This window comes from Fukomys damarensis, unplaced genomic scaffold (genome assembly GCF_012274545.1).
Source record: "Fukomys damarensis isolate Sample0158 unplaced genomic scaffold, DMR_v1.0_HiC HiC_scaffold_34, whole genome shotgun sequence".
Classification (NCBI taxonomy): domain Eukaryota; kingdom Metazoa; phylum Chordata; class Mammalia; order Rodentia; family Bathyergidae; genus Fukomys; species Fukomys damarensis.
In genome coordinates, this window is record NW_022900946.1 from 16,021,981 (window position 1) to 16,035,385 (window position 13,405).

Here is a 13,405-nt window from a genome sequence, read left to right on the forward strand (position 1 = left end):
GGTAGTAGATAGGGGGATAGAGAGATAAGAGATTCTGCTCGTGAAAGATATTGCTCACATGTGAGGATAGATTGGTACCGGGAATGAAAATGTGGCAAGGGGATGTCTGCAAACGCAGTCCAACAGAAAGCAGGCATAGCGATGCTAATATATGTGCTGGCCCAAGGGAGATTGTAGCTGGACACAATAGGTGGCATCAGCCCGAGGAAAATCTGAGATTTATTCATTTATTCCACACATGGTTGCTGCCTTTCCACTGTGGGCTGAGGAAGGACAGCTGTCAGAAGCCGGCATCTCAGCCATCAGGGAAAAAGGCTGGAGAGGGAACTTAGGAGGAAGGGAGCGGTGGCGACTCACTTCAGCCGCATAGGAAGCAGCTCCGACTTCTTTCCAGTGCATAAAAAGGAACCATTTTTAACTTTTTGAGCAAAGTTCTTCTAAAAGTTTAAACTAAGATTATGATTGAGCAAAATGAATGAATAAAAAGCCTTTTAAATGCCTTCGCTTAGATGTGCATTTTTAATAGGGTGCTGGTGAAAGGGCCAAGGGTATTTGGGTCGCCTCATAAATTAAAGTACGGAGTGGGCACTGAAACCTTCCTCTGCGGCTGCAGAGTTGCTATGGTTTCTTTGTCCAGGACACTTTCTGTACACCAGCTGATTTGAAATAGGAGGATGGGACTAGGATTTTCCTGAAGTTTCCAGGATTCTATTATTTAAAATGCTAACAGGCTATCTTAGAAGCCTAACATAAGCCATTTAAGAAGAATTGGGCCCTGAAAACTGATCTGTAAGTTCTAAACCTTCAGAATAGTAGATCTTATACTGATGAAAATAGAACCATTTGTTACTGTTTCATATCAGCTAGGGTGTGTGGAATGCTCAAGCTGCACGTCCTAATTACAAGTCTATTCTTAGCCCCTTTCATAATAGGGAACAGAATCTTACCCCAAGTGGCTTGTCAAGTCGACTTGGGTCATAAATGTGAAGTGAAGAGGTGAAGTTCTGCGAGGAACAGACTTTGATGGTTCCCTCGAAATTTGTTGACATTTGGTTGGAAGGTGATGTAGATTCTGATGGAGCTGTGTGAGTAGGACCTCCACGATGGGCTTAGCATCCTCCCAGAAACAGGAAGAGAAGACAAGGCTTGCCTCTCCTTAACTACAGTGGGCAGGAAGCTGTGGGCCAACCCGAAAGAGAGACCCTATCAGGAAACTAATCATTGGCACTTGGATGGTTGCATGCTCAGCCTCCCAAACTGAGAGAAATTAAAGTCTGCTGTTGAAGTCACTCCGTCTGATGATTCGTTATTACCACCGACTTGTTAAGACCACGGTCCTCTTTATCCCTCATCTGCTCCCATTTCTTCCTCAGTGTTACTCTAGCAATTAAGAATACACCTCCTTCTCACCCCTCCATCACCCTGCACAGGACCTGGGCTGCGTATGAGGGGGCTGAGCCTCTGCTTCCATGAGAGATTAGAGCTGATTCTCCAATTAATTCTGCAGCAGCCTCTTTGGCTAATAAAATCCAAACAAAGAGCTTTCAATCCAACGCACCGTTTTTTTCTCCATCCTGAGCAGCCTGTCAAACACAATCAGATTCCGCACGCGAAGCAGAGAGGAGGCAGGCGTCGGCCCCACCTGCTTAGCAGGGTTGCGAGCAGGAAGCTCCGAGTCAGGGAACAGTTGGCTGTGCAGATGGCGGCGAGGCGACGACGGAAGCCTTGGGGGAACGCCACCCTCTGCTGCAGCAACCCACAGGGAAGGGACCATTTGGGGGGTGCAGGCAGACAGACTCTTCCCTGAACCTCTTGCCTTGGCCCCGCCGGTGGGTGAGAACTGGGAAAAAAAAAAGGCATAAATACTTACAAAGCGACTCCTATGTGATCGGCACTTGACATAGCCAACCTCTAACAAAAAAATCAGAGTGGAAACTGATTTTCCTATTTTACAGGTTAAAAAAAAGAAGACCTGACATGTAAAGTAAGTTACCTATGGCGGAAGAGCTGGCAAGTAGAACTGTGGAGATTTGAACTCATGTCTTCCAGATTCTCTGCCTTGTGCAGGACTCACCCGAGGAGGCACCTAGAAATTTCTAGGCAATCGTGCTGTGTCCACTCTTAGTTGAGATGCCGAGTGAGCGGAGGTGCTGGAAACCTGGACAGCATGATCTTACATTTAAAACGTGCTTGGGCTGGGGATTTAGCTCAGTGGTTCTGCCGCCTGACTCACAAGTGCCAGGTCTGGAGTTCAATCCCTGGTACAACAACAACAACAACAAAACCAACAAACACCCGTGCCTGATACAAATGGAGAGAGAAGAATTAATACATAGGGGCTAAGTTTTCAATGTGACCTGCTGAGCTGTGTGGCTACCACTCTGGATGTATTAGAAAGGGGCAGATAGCAGAGCCCAGCAGCTCGGCAAATCTCAGAACCGGAAGAGGCCAGCCTTGGTATGTGTAAGCTTATCCTCGGGGCCCCGTGAGGGTAAAGGCCTTGTCTTATCTGCTACTTTGATCACTGTCAGGAAAGAGTTACTGACTGTGTAAATAAAAATTAATCTTAAAGAGTAAAGAAACTCAGATATCATCTATTATATGTGTATTTTCTGTGTGGGGGCTACGGATATCCTTGGGAAATTTATAAAACTCCTGGAGGAAAATGCACATGTGTGACTTTTTTGGAAGTCCTGGTCTCATAGAAACGGATTCATTATTGTCACATTGAATATTAAGAGGACGACTCAGGAAATTGTGATACATTTGTTCAATTGAAAGATACACAGATTTTGAAATTAATGTTTATCGAAACATCGAGAGAAAACATTTGCTTAGAAAGGAAATAAATCGGGACATATGCATTTTGCATGACATCAGATTTTCATTAGATATAAAATCCTGAGTAAGAGCTCCAGCTCCGACAAGAGGCCCTCTTTCCACGCGTATGCGCGCCACTTGCCAGCCGTGCGGCCTTGAGGAAGCTCCCGAATCTTTGGTGCCCATGTCTGCCTGTTTCCCTCCCTCCCTCTTCTTTCCTTCCCTTGCTCCCTTCCTTTCTTCACTTCCCTTTTTTGTGATACTGGAGATTGAATGCAGGGCCTTTGCAATAAGCTATATCCCAGTCCTTCTTAGATTTTAGTTTAAGACCACACCTTCGTAAGTCCCTGATTTACCCAGGCTGAGCTCAAACGTACAATCCTCCTGCTCCAGCCTCCCAGAGTGCTGGGATTACAGACTTGTGCCACCGTACCTGGCATTGTTTCTAAAGATTGTGCCTTTTCCTCAGATTATCTGGCATCGAGCAAAACCCTCACAAACGTTGTTATGATGTTTTATTATTGTTGTTTTTATTTAAAAATCACTCTATAATTTAGTCTCATCATTTTATACATCACACACCTGCAGACAAATACACAAGCACACACTCATGCACGCACACACTAAATAGTTTAGAAAATGTACCCCCAAGCGGGAGAATAGTATTATTTGTAGAAGATGGTAACCTGGTAAACAGAGATTCCAAATATTTTTCCAGTAAAATATGCATCGTGCATTACTGTAAACCAAAATAAAGGAGAGAGCAACAAAGGTGTAGGATTATTGCAAACAGAAGCCACTCTTTCCTCTGCATGTTTTGTTCACAGGATAGGATATTTTCTGCATTCTGAAATTATCAACTTTTTGAGGTAAAGTATCTAAATTGAGCCCCGTTGTTTATCTTGAATTCTCTAAGGAAAGTGAGGAAACATGCAGATGTTCACTGAATAATGCAAAACTGCCTCAGTAGCGGACAGACGCCTGGTGGACTGGTCCATTGCTTGCCTGCTTTCTCACCTGCACCCCTTGGATCCTGAGGTGAATGCCTTCCACTCCCACAGGGCCAACTCCACACAGAAGTACCCTGTTGCCATTTAATTAAGCCTTGCGCCTGGGAGAGGGGTTGCTAAGTATCTCCTTCCAATGTTGTGTTTTCCATTCCAGAAGTGTGGTTCACTGCTCAGATAATATTTAGGCATGAATCGTTTCTGCCCACTTCCCTCCATGGAGACTTGACCAGGGGCAATTAGCAAGCCCTGGCCAACTGCCATTCAGAAGAGAAGGAGACGAAAATTGATAGTTTTGGGAAACAAGTAGAACTTGTTTGGGGAAGTGCATGTTAGAAGATTATCGTGAGCAAACCTTTGAGGAAATTACCAAATTTAAAGGATCCGAGCCACAGAACTCCCATAGGAGTGTTTGTCACTGGTGAAGTCAAGATGAAAGCATAAGAGAGGAGTGCCTGTTTCCCAATGAAAGGGAAATTTCAGAACCATGGGGGAGAGAGAGGAAGGGAAGGATAGCTATGCCACCAATTATAGCTCCTGCTATCATCTCCAGTAGTGTGGTGAGGTGAGGAGCTGAATATAGTATAAAAAGTAATCTCACCAACGACCCAGTGTTTTTCAGTAGAACCCTGCCAATGCGGGCTCTGCAAAAAGAAGGTGGGAATAATGACCTGTACTTCGGTAATAATAGGAAGAAACATATGTCTCATGGATTTATTTACTCAACAAATGCATTTCTTCATTAAATAAGTGCTGTTGGACATCTTCTGTCTGCCATCTCGATGCTAGGTGTTGTCTTTGTAGCAACGAACCAGATAGGTGAGGAGCTTCCTTGTTAAGAATGAATCGCAAATAATTAGCAAGCACACATACGCGGAAATTAAATGAACTCAGCACTGAGCTCCATGACAGGCATAAAACGGGGTGAAATAGTAGACAGTGTCTGGGTATGTCAGAGAGGGCTATTGGGAGAAGGTGAAATGTTGGCAGAAATTGAATTAGGACAAGGACACAGCTGTGTGAGCATGTGAAGACAATATACTTCAGGGAAAGGGACCAGCAGACCCAAAGGGCCAGAGGTGCGATGTCAGGGGTCGCAAGAACCTAGAGTGCTCTTCTGGGTATTCTCCTGATAAAATTAAAGGCACTGTATTACATTGATACATTCATCCCCGTGTTGATAGCAGCACAACTCATGATAGCTGAATTCTAGGTGTGGCCTATAAGCCCGCCACAGATGAGTAGAAAATGTGGTACTTATACACCATAGAGTACTACACAGGCATAAGGAAAGGTACCTCAGAGTTATCTGTAGGAAAATGAACGCACCTGGAGACCATAACGTTAAGTGAACTAAATCAGACACAGAGGTTACCCAAAATATAAATAAGTTAAGGGCCCAATAAAAGATAGTTCATAGGACACAGGGAGGTAGACTTTGTAGGGCTGGAAAGGGGAGACTTTGTGGGGGGTGGCAGAGAGATGGGAGCCTGGGACGGAGAAGGGGAAGTGAAAACAATTGAGATACAATAAATGGATGTGCCGATTTCCCAAGATGACTATAATCATCGTGCATTGCAAACACATAGTAACAATAACAACAAAAAAAATGTAAAAAAAGATGAATACTAGGTAGCTTATTTAATCAGTCTTGGGTAGGGGGATTTTAGGATGGGATTTGACTTTTTTTTTTGCCCCTGCTAAATAAGAGCCAATGTTATCATTCTCATTGTGCACAAGCGCAAAGTTTGTGATCTCTCTACTTACAGGTAACCTGGCATCATGCGGTGTGTTCCAATAGAGTCTCCCTGGACACACAGGTTGCAGAAATGAGTGTCTGGCTAGAGAGCAAGGGTAAGCATCCTCCAGACCCTCCACTTCCCTCTGTGCACACCCTGCTGGCCCTGCTCAGGACTCTCAGAAAGGGACCGAGACATGTTGCTTTGTGAAAGACATGATCCCCACAGGAAACCCCACTGCTAGTGCCTGGGATGGAAGCGAGGAAAATAAGCTAGGATTGAAGAAAGTGGCGATTCTTGGAGAGGAAAGAGCTTCATGTGGAAATTTAGTTTTGTAGTCGCAGACTTATTCTTTCTCTGAAGAAGTAATTCATTTTTCCTCAGCCAGGCTTTGCTGCATTCACAAGGAATAGGGAGTGTTACTCTGGTGGTATTTGGGGACTGGAGGATTTGTGAAGCCTGGGTCTTTAAATCTCCTTAAAACAGGCAGTTCCCTGGGGTGAAGGTGCACTTGGTTTCTACCCAGCACAGACTTTGGAATTCAGCAGACTGAAATGTGAGTCCTACTGCTGCTTGTTTTCTTTTTTTAACTATGTGACCCTGTGCAGATCACTTAACCACTCTCCCCCTCATTCACACCACTGCAAAATGGGAATAAAACCAGGAGCTTATAGGGATTTTGAAGAAGGAAAAAAAGAAAAAGAAAAAGAAAGAAAGCAGACAAAGCCCTTGGCATAGGTAACCAGCATCACCGGGATCACTGTTGTCGCGTTCACCTGCATCATCACCTTGCCCATCATCACCTCCTTGACCTTCATCTCCATGAGGTGGTGGAGCACAGTGCACAGAGCAGGCATGGGAACCTGCTCACTGTAGTTTGAATCTTGGCTCTACTTTTCCTACATATGTGATTTTATGTACATTTTGATATGCCCTGATTCAGTTTCCCTGTGTCTGAGAGACAAAAATGGCACCTACCTCATAGGATCTTTGTGGGGACTAACTAGACACACACACACACACACACACACACACACACACGTGCACGCACAATTCAGGGAGTAGGTAGTCACTATAATTATTTTCCTATGGGCAAAAAGGTGTGCCTATATGTGATATTTAAAAATGGACCTCATACATTTTAATTATTAAACCTTGCTCCTGAGATTTGCAGCCAGATGTATGTGGATAATAATCTGTTAATGTCTTGCTTCTCACTGTCAAAGATAAATGTGCTGTCCCAAATTCTAGCTACCCCCTACCTGCCCCGTGCCATTCTACCCTTCCTGCATGGGCCCAGGAGATGGCTCCCAGAGGACACACTGAACCTGCAGCCCAGCTGGTGTCTGCAGGGGGAAGGCCATGGGGTTCCTCATGAAGCTGCAGCCTTCAGCCCTACCTTCCCCACGGCACACTCCTCTCGGTGAACCCTCTAAGGTCTCAATAATTCACTGCAGTCACCATGCTCAGACAGGTTGCTTAGAAAAGCAAGTTCTGAGCCAAGGGTTTTGGCAGGTCTTAAAATATTTCCTTCTGTGCTGCTGCGATCACATCTCCATCACGGGCACCTGGGAGTGCAGCAAGGCATAAAGAGGAGAGGAACAAGGAATAAATGCAGCCCTTTGTTTATAATTCACCCTTGTCACAGAGAGACCCAGGCACAGCTGATCTGGCTTCTAGTGCGAGAGCAGGTGCAAATGAAGTACAGAGACTTTTTGGTTATACCTATTTTAATTTTCCAAGGTAAATAAAGTGTATTTCTACTCTCAGACGTAGCTACGGATCGCTTCTGCAATTCCAGTGACCACTGCTCAGAAAACATATGCATTCGACTCGACACTCCACGAGCTCCTACAAGATTTGTTACCATTTTCATTTTTTCCCCCGGAAAATGCTGGAAGGTGATTTGGGGATTGGTGGGAAGCATGGAGGACACAGACAAATACTTCACAAGAACTCAGCCTGAATTCCCTGTGACAAAGTAATGTGCATGGTGGTTTCAGGGCAAGGTATTGTAGAAGCCACATTAAATATTAAGGTTCAAGAGGAAAAGGTAAGTGTATGGTGCTGATATTTAATACGTTAGAGAAATACTGAGTACATTGAAACTACTCTCTAAACTGTCAAGAACATGGAGGAAAAAGGAATAGGACAAACATAAGAAAGCACAAAGGGCAAAGAAAAGAAAGAAAAACCTGATTGATCTGGAGATCACTAAATCACAGTATGGGAGATGAGATTTACTTTGTACAAGGTAGATCCAGTGGATATGACTGCTGACTCTCTCTCTTTTACAAACACACACACACACACACACACACACACACACACACACACACTGGTTGGATTTACACATGCAACAGCTGTTAAGTCTCAATTATTTATCGATCTCTCAAGTATTAGTAAGGCAATAATATTAGCCCTTATGTACTGAGATTTCCCATACACTGGAAATCATGATACTTTGCATTAAACATCACAGTACTTTCATTCCTAATTTATAGATGAGGAATCTGAAAGGAGAGATGATATTTTTCAGTCAAAAGTCACTCACGTCTCACATGGCAGAACCACGTTTTTAAATCATACCACTGGACTTCAGTCTGGGCTGTGGCAATCTGTCTCTCTATTCTCAAGTAAAGGAGGGAAGGGAGTGAAGGGAGGCCCCCAGGGATGCGCCATCTTTTGTGGCCCCAGTGGCATCTAAGTCAGAGGCAAATGAGGAATTGGAACTTCGCTAACTTGACTCCTGGATCAGTGGCCTCTCCTCATCTGGATCAGTTAAGGCCCTCCCAAGTCTTAACTTTTACTTATTGAAATCTGTGACTACCAGTCAACTTCAGCCTACTTCTGGCCTTGGATTGAATTTTAGGGGGAGGTGCCTTGCCACGCACTAACCAATATTTTGCAAAAATCTGCCAATAAATATTTTTGAAAAAGATGGCATTAAATCAGTTCAGATTCTAGATAGCAGATGATAGAATACAGGAGGTGTTAAAAATATAGTGAACATTTAGTTTTCTCTTTTTAAAAATGTATTGCAGTAAGAGACATATTGTCATGAATCCTCCTAAAAATATTCGCCATCACTTTGAACAAACTTAATCATGTTGTTCTTGCCACCTTCTGAAGTAGTTCTGGGAGTCTTTTTTGAGTGACTTTGCAAGGTATATACGTTTTAAAAATGCTGCTGCCGAGTGCTGGGGCATCATGGTATGTCTTCACGCATGTTGTTCACGGGATCTGGCACCTTGCAACTTTTGGCTCTTCTCCAAAGTCAACATGACCATGGAAAGCAAACACTTTGAGTCAACTCAAGACGCAGAAGCAGTCATGACAGGACAGATGAAAACACTCATGAAAGAGGACTTCCAGAACTGCTTCAGAAAGTGGCAAGAGCCATGGGACATGAAGACAGGGTGGGTACTCTGAGGGGATTAATGGCAATGTACCTTGTACTGCAATCATTTTTAAAAATTTAGACAGTCACTCAATTTACGATCACACTCTGCAGCAACTAGGATGAGGTTAAACAACATCAAACAGAGCAGGAGATGGGATGCGTGTGAGGCTGCCACATTGGCTCGTATGCCTGGACCTTGCTCCTATGGCCCTGAATTCTGGGTCCAGTCTTCATGTACTGCAGAGGCTGAAATAATGCCTCTATTTCTTTCTCATACGTTCCGCTCTCTTGATGTATCTCTTCTTTTATCTCTCCCCATGATCTCTTAAATCAATTTTCCATTGTGTTAGTTTGTTTTTCAACTAGCAGTAGTAAATCTATACCCCAGCTTGCATCCCAGCCTTCAGAACCTGTGGGGTGCAACTGCGCACTTCTGCTCACCCGTGGGCAAAGGCAGTCAAATATTATCCATGGATCTCTGACTTTTTAAAAACAATTTCCTACCCACTTCAACATTTGTTGCATTTTCTCCTTGGCTCCCTCCGTTCTATCAGTTTTGCTGCTTTCTGCCCTTATGCTTATGAATTCTCTGTCATTCTCAACTTACAGATGGAGAATTGGAGTCTGAGTTCAAATAAGCCACAGGTTCCAGCCTACGCAACTAGTAAGTGACTGGACTGGAATTTAAGTCTGTCTCAGACTCAGATCCTATAATTATCAACATTTTTCTATACTCATCTGTGTCTCACCTATAGTCCCTGTTCTAAGTTTGCACATATGTAAAATTAGACTGATTTAAATTTGGGAGAGACTCTTTCTAGTGGCCAGAACGTGTCTCAACTTGCAGATGATTTTTAAAAATATTTTGAAAAAATAAGGAAAATACATCCATGTGTGCAATAATTTTATCATTTATAAGTAAGAGGAATATTTTATGGTGGTAAAAAGCACATCTACCACTGTCTGACCCTGTGGATTTGGATAGACTGCATAGACTACCTCTGTATCAACTCCCTCATCTCTAAAGTAGCATAACAATAGTGCATTCCCTTCTGAGTGCAAAGATAAAATGAGTTTCTACTTGGCAGACACTTAGAGAATGCGTCAGAGAACAGTAGGTACTGCAAAAGTTGTAACTGTTGTCATTAACTTATATTTCATCAATCATAGTGATAATATATTGTATACTACCAGAGATATACTGATTTTTCTGACATGGCTCGATATATATTCAGAAACTTTGAGATTACAAGGTTCTGAAGCACAAAGGGAGGAACAGAATAACTTCTGAGCATTTCTCCAAATTGAGCATTGTACGAGAAAACAAACAAAAACTCTCTGTCTTCACCTCTCTAACATCTCCAACATCACACAGTGACTTCTCACGGGTCCTTTGGTATTAAAAAGTAATCAGTTCAAAGCACATGATTTTTCCCATTGAATTGCAAAGTCTTTGAGGCAGGGATCACAAGTGATCTGGGTTTGTAGATACAGATCCCAAACTTCCTCCTCCCTGCTCCAGTGAGACAGGCACGCAACCAGTCAATGTTGGGGCTCATCCAGCATGTGGGGAGGGAGAAGGGAGGTAGGAAGGAATCTGAATGTATATGCACCTGCTTTGAAAGCAGGGACCACAGATAGAAAATGCCCAGAAGACAGTTGCACATGAAGACCAGGAAGTGAGAGAAATGACTGAGGCTGAAAGCAGCAGTGGGATCTGTCAACAGGAGTCTCACATACAGCTCGATACAGTCGCACCAGCCTGCGGTAATGCTTTCATGTTGTCCCCCTTGCTCTCTCCCTTTCGTATACTTCCTACCCAGGCTCAGCTTCTGAGGGCTTCTGCAGTCTTGTTCTCTCCCTCTGTGGCTTTCCCTGCCAGCCACTGTCATCAGGAAACTCTGAGCTGGAATCCAGGCCGCTGCCTGTGCTGATTTAGCACAGTGAGGAGAACATAGCCCCTGGGTCACTGTGACCACCGCACTTCGGGTCCTCATTCTTCTGCTTTCTGTGTGATCTAGGGCATGGCCTCTGTATGTTTCGCTTTATTTCTCCAGAAAATGAGGGTAATATAGTAACACTATCTAACTTACAGGTTATTGTAAGGAAAAAAAATATATACCTGGAATTGTGCCCGGCACATGGCATTCATTATATAGTCTTCATTTGTCCGAGTGTAGGCTCCTGAAAAACTTTTGTTCTCTCTACAATGTGATAGGACACATTTTATTTCCCTTTTGCTGGCTTTCTCCTCTTTCTTCTTCAGTCTCAGCTGCAGCAATGCCATCCTAGGAGTATCCTCTACCTGCACTGACCAGCTCAGCTTCTCACTCTCTGTGTCTGTTTAATCCTAGATGCAGCATACCAGCGCCTAGTCAGTACTCTTCTCCTCCGCATTGAAAAGTCCAATTCCTTACGTCTCCCACTGGACTAAAGGCCTCCTAAGAGCAAACACTGTGGGTTTGATGCTGTTTTAATCCAAATTTCTGCTCTCCCCCTCAGAGTGAGCTTTTGTCTCTCCTGGTGGCATATGATTTGGTGTGGTGGACAAAGCCTTTGGAGGAAAATCAAGGGTGGTTCATGCTGACCACTGCTATCCTCCTGGTATAAGTCATGTGGGTCCCACACCCACATAGTTTCTCACTTATTCACTGCTATGCTTTAATTTGGGGTTTTGCCCTGTCTTCTTTGAACCTCTGCATATCACTTGAGACCACTCTTACTTTGTGTCTTTAGTTCCAATTACTTCTCTTCCCAAATGCCCTACATACTGCAAGATTAATCTTCCTGAAATGCATATTGCATTAGTGTTTACCTCTGTGCCTCTCACATGAGACTGTCAATGTGTCATAGCTTTCCCTATGTCCGCTGCCCCAGAATTATGTCTGAGGCAAAACAGGTGTTCAAATTACTGAACTTCACTCTTTTTCTCTGTTTCAATGTTTATATTCTCAGAACAAATATGCTAGGCCTAGGGATTTCGCTCATCAGTTCCATTGCCTGCCTTGCAACAAGGTCCTGAGTTCAATCCCAGTACCAAAAAAAAAAAAAAAAAATGCTGTGTGTCCTCTAGGAGGGTAAACAGATAAATACCTAGTGGCATACTCACAGGAGGTAAAATCAAATATTAATAGATCTAAAAAAACCCAGAATCTTAGGTGAAATTACTCCACTTCAGAATAATATGTATAGTATATAGTATGACACAATTATCTAAATTAACACTGCATATATTTTTTGTAGTTAGTCAATGTATAGAAAAGATTTACCATATGCACAAGAATGCATTCTTCTGGAGGGGGGCAACAGAAAAATGATAATGAGGAAGACAACACATTGTGTTCAGCTTTATTTAAAGGGTGGGAGAGAGGGAGGGAGAGAGAAAAGAGAACATCAAGATCTGTGAATGAAAGGAAACTCAAATAAACCAAACTCCACAAAGGAATGAGCTATTTTTAAGGCTTCTTTCGGCTATTTTTGGCTTCTTTCATCCACGGGCTGCCATAGATTGGAAAGAGCATCAGTCACTCCGCAGTCTGTGGTCTGGGGTGGTGGCTGAGACTCTAAGGAGCCTTAATACTACATCTGCCACATAGTGCGGGAGATGGCAATACTGATTATGCCCAAAGCAGGCTGTCAGCAGTGCAGGCTGTGAAGAGTTAACACCACAAGTGGCTTGTTTATAGAGCTGAGTCCTGCTGAAGTCTACATGCCAAGGTCAGACAAACTCTTACCCAAATTCCCACAAATAAAACTGTCTTGCTGGAAGGACAGCGTTCTAATGTATGGTTGGTACATTTTGTCTATTGTGTCCCTAATTCGAGAATGCTTTGTCTTATCTTTCACGAGCCTTGCTTACAGTAATTTCCATAGAAACCACATGACTGTACATCCTCACATGTAGTCCCACCCTTGCACATAGTTCGCTTTTATATCCATTGATTACCAATAAAAATCAGTGGCTTGGACTGGCCAGGGCCTTGATCAGTTGTACAGGCATTGGTCACCCTGCTGCCTGCTTTCTGTCTCTCTCAGTTCTGTCGTTTAGATTTTTTCCCCCTCAGGCCTAAGGACATAGATCAGGAGACAGGAGCCTACTGCAGAGTTTCCCGTAACATTTCAGGGGTTCCCAGTAATATAGTAGTTGCTCAATACAAATATTTGCTAAATAAATGAATGAGTGTATGGCACAGCCATTTAGCAAATAAGACCGGTTTTGTCTTTAGTTTGAGTTACCCTAGAATCTACCCAAAACATCCTCCCATAATTCCTGTCTACATCTTCCTCAGCTGTGACAATACACAGGCAAGTCGACCATGAGGTAAGATTATCTTTGCATTCCCAACCACACCAAGTTGTGTCTTGCAGCACCTGTATATTGTGAAAGGAAAGGAACTAAACAAATATTTATTTTGAGTTAACTTTTTTTGTTTTTT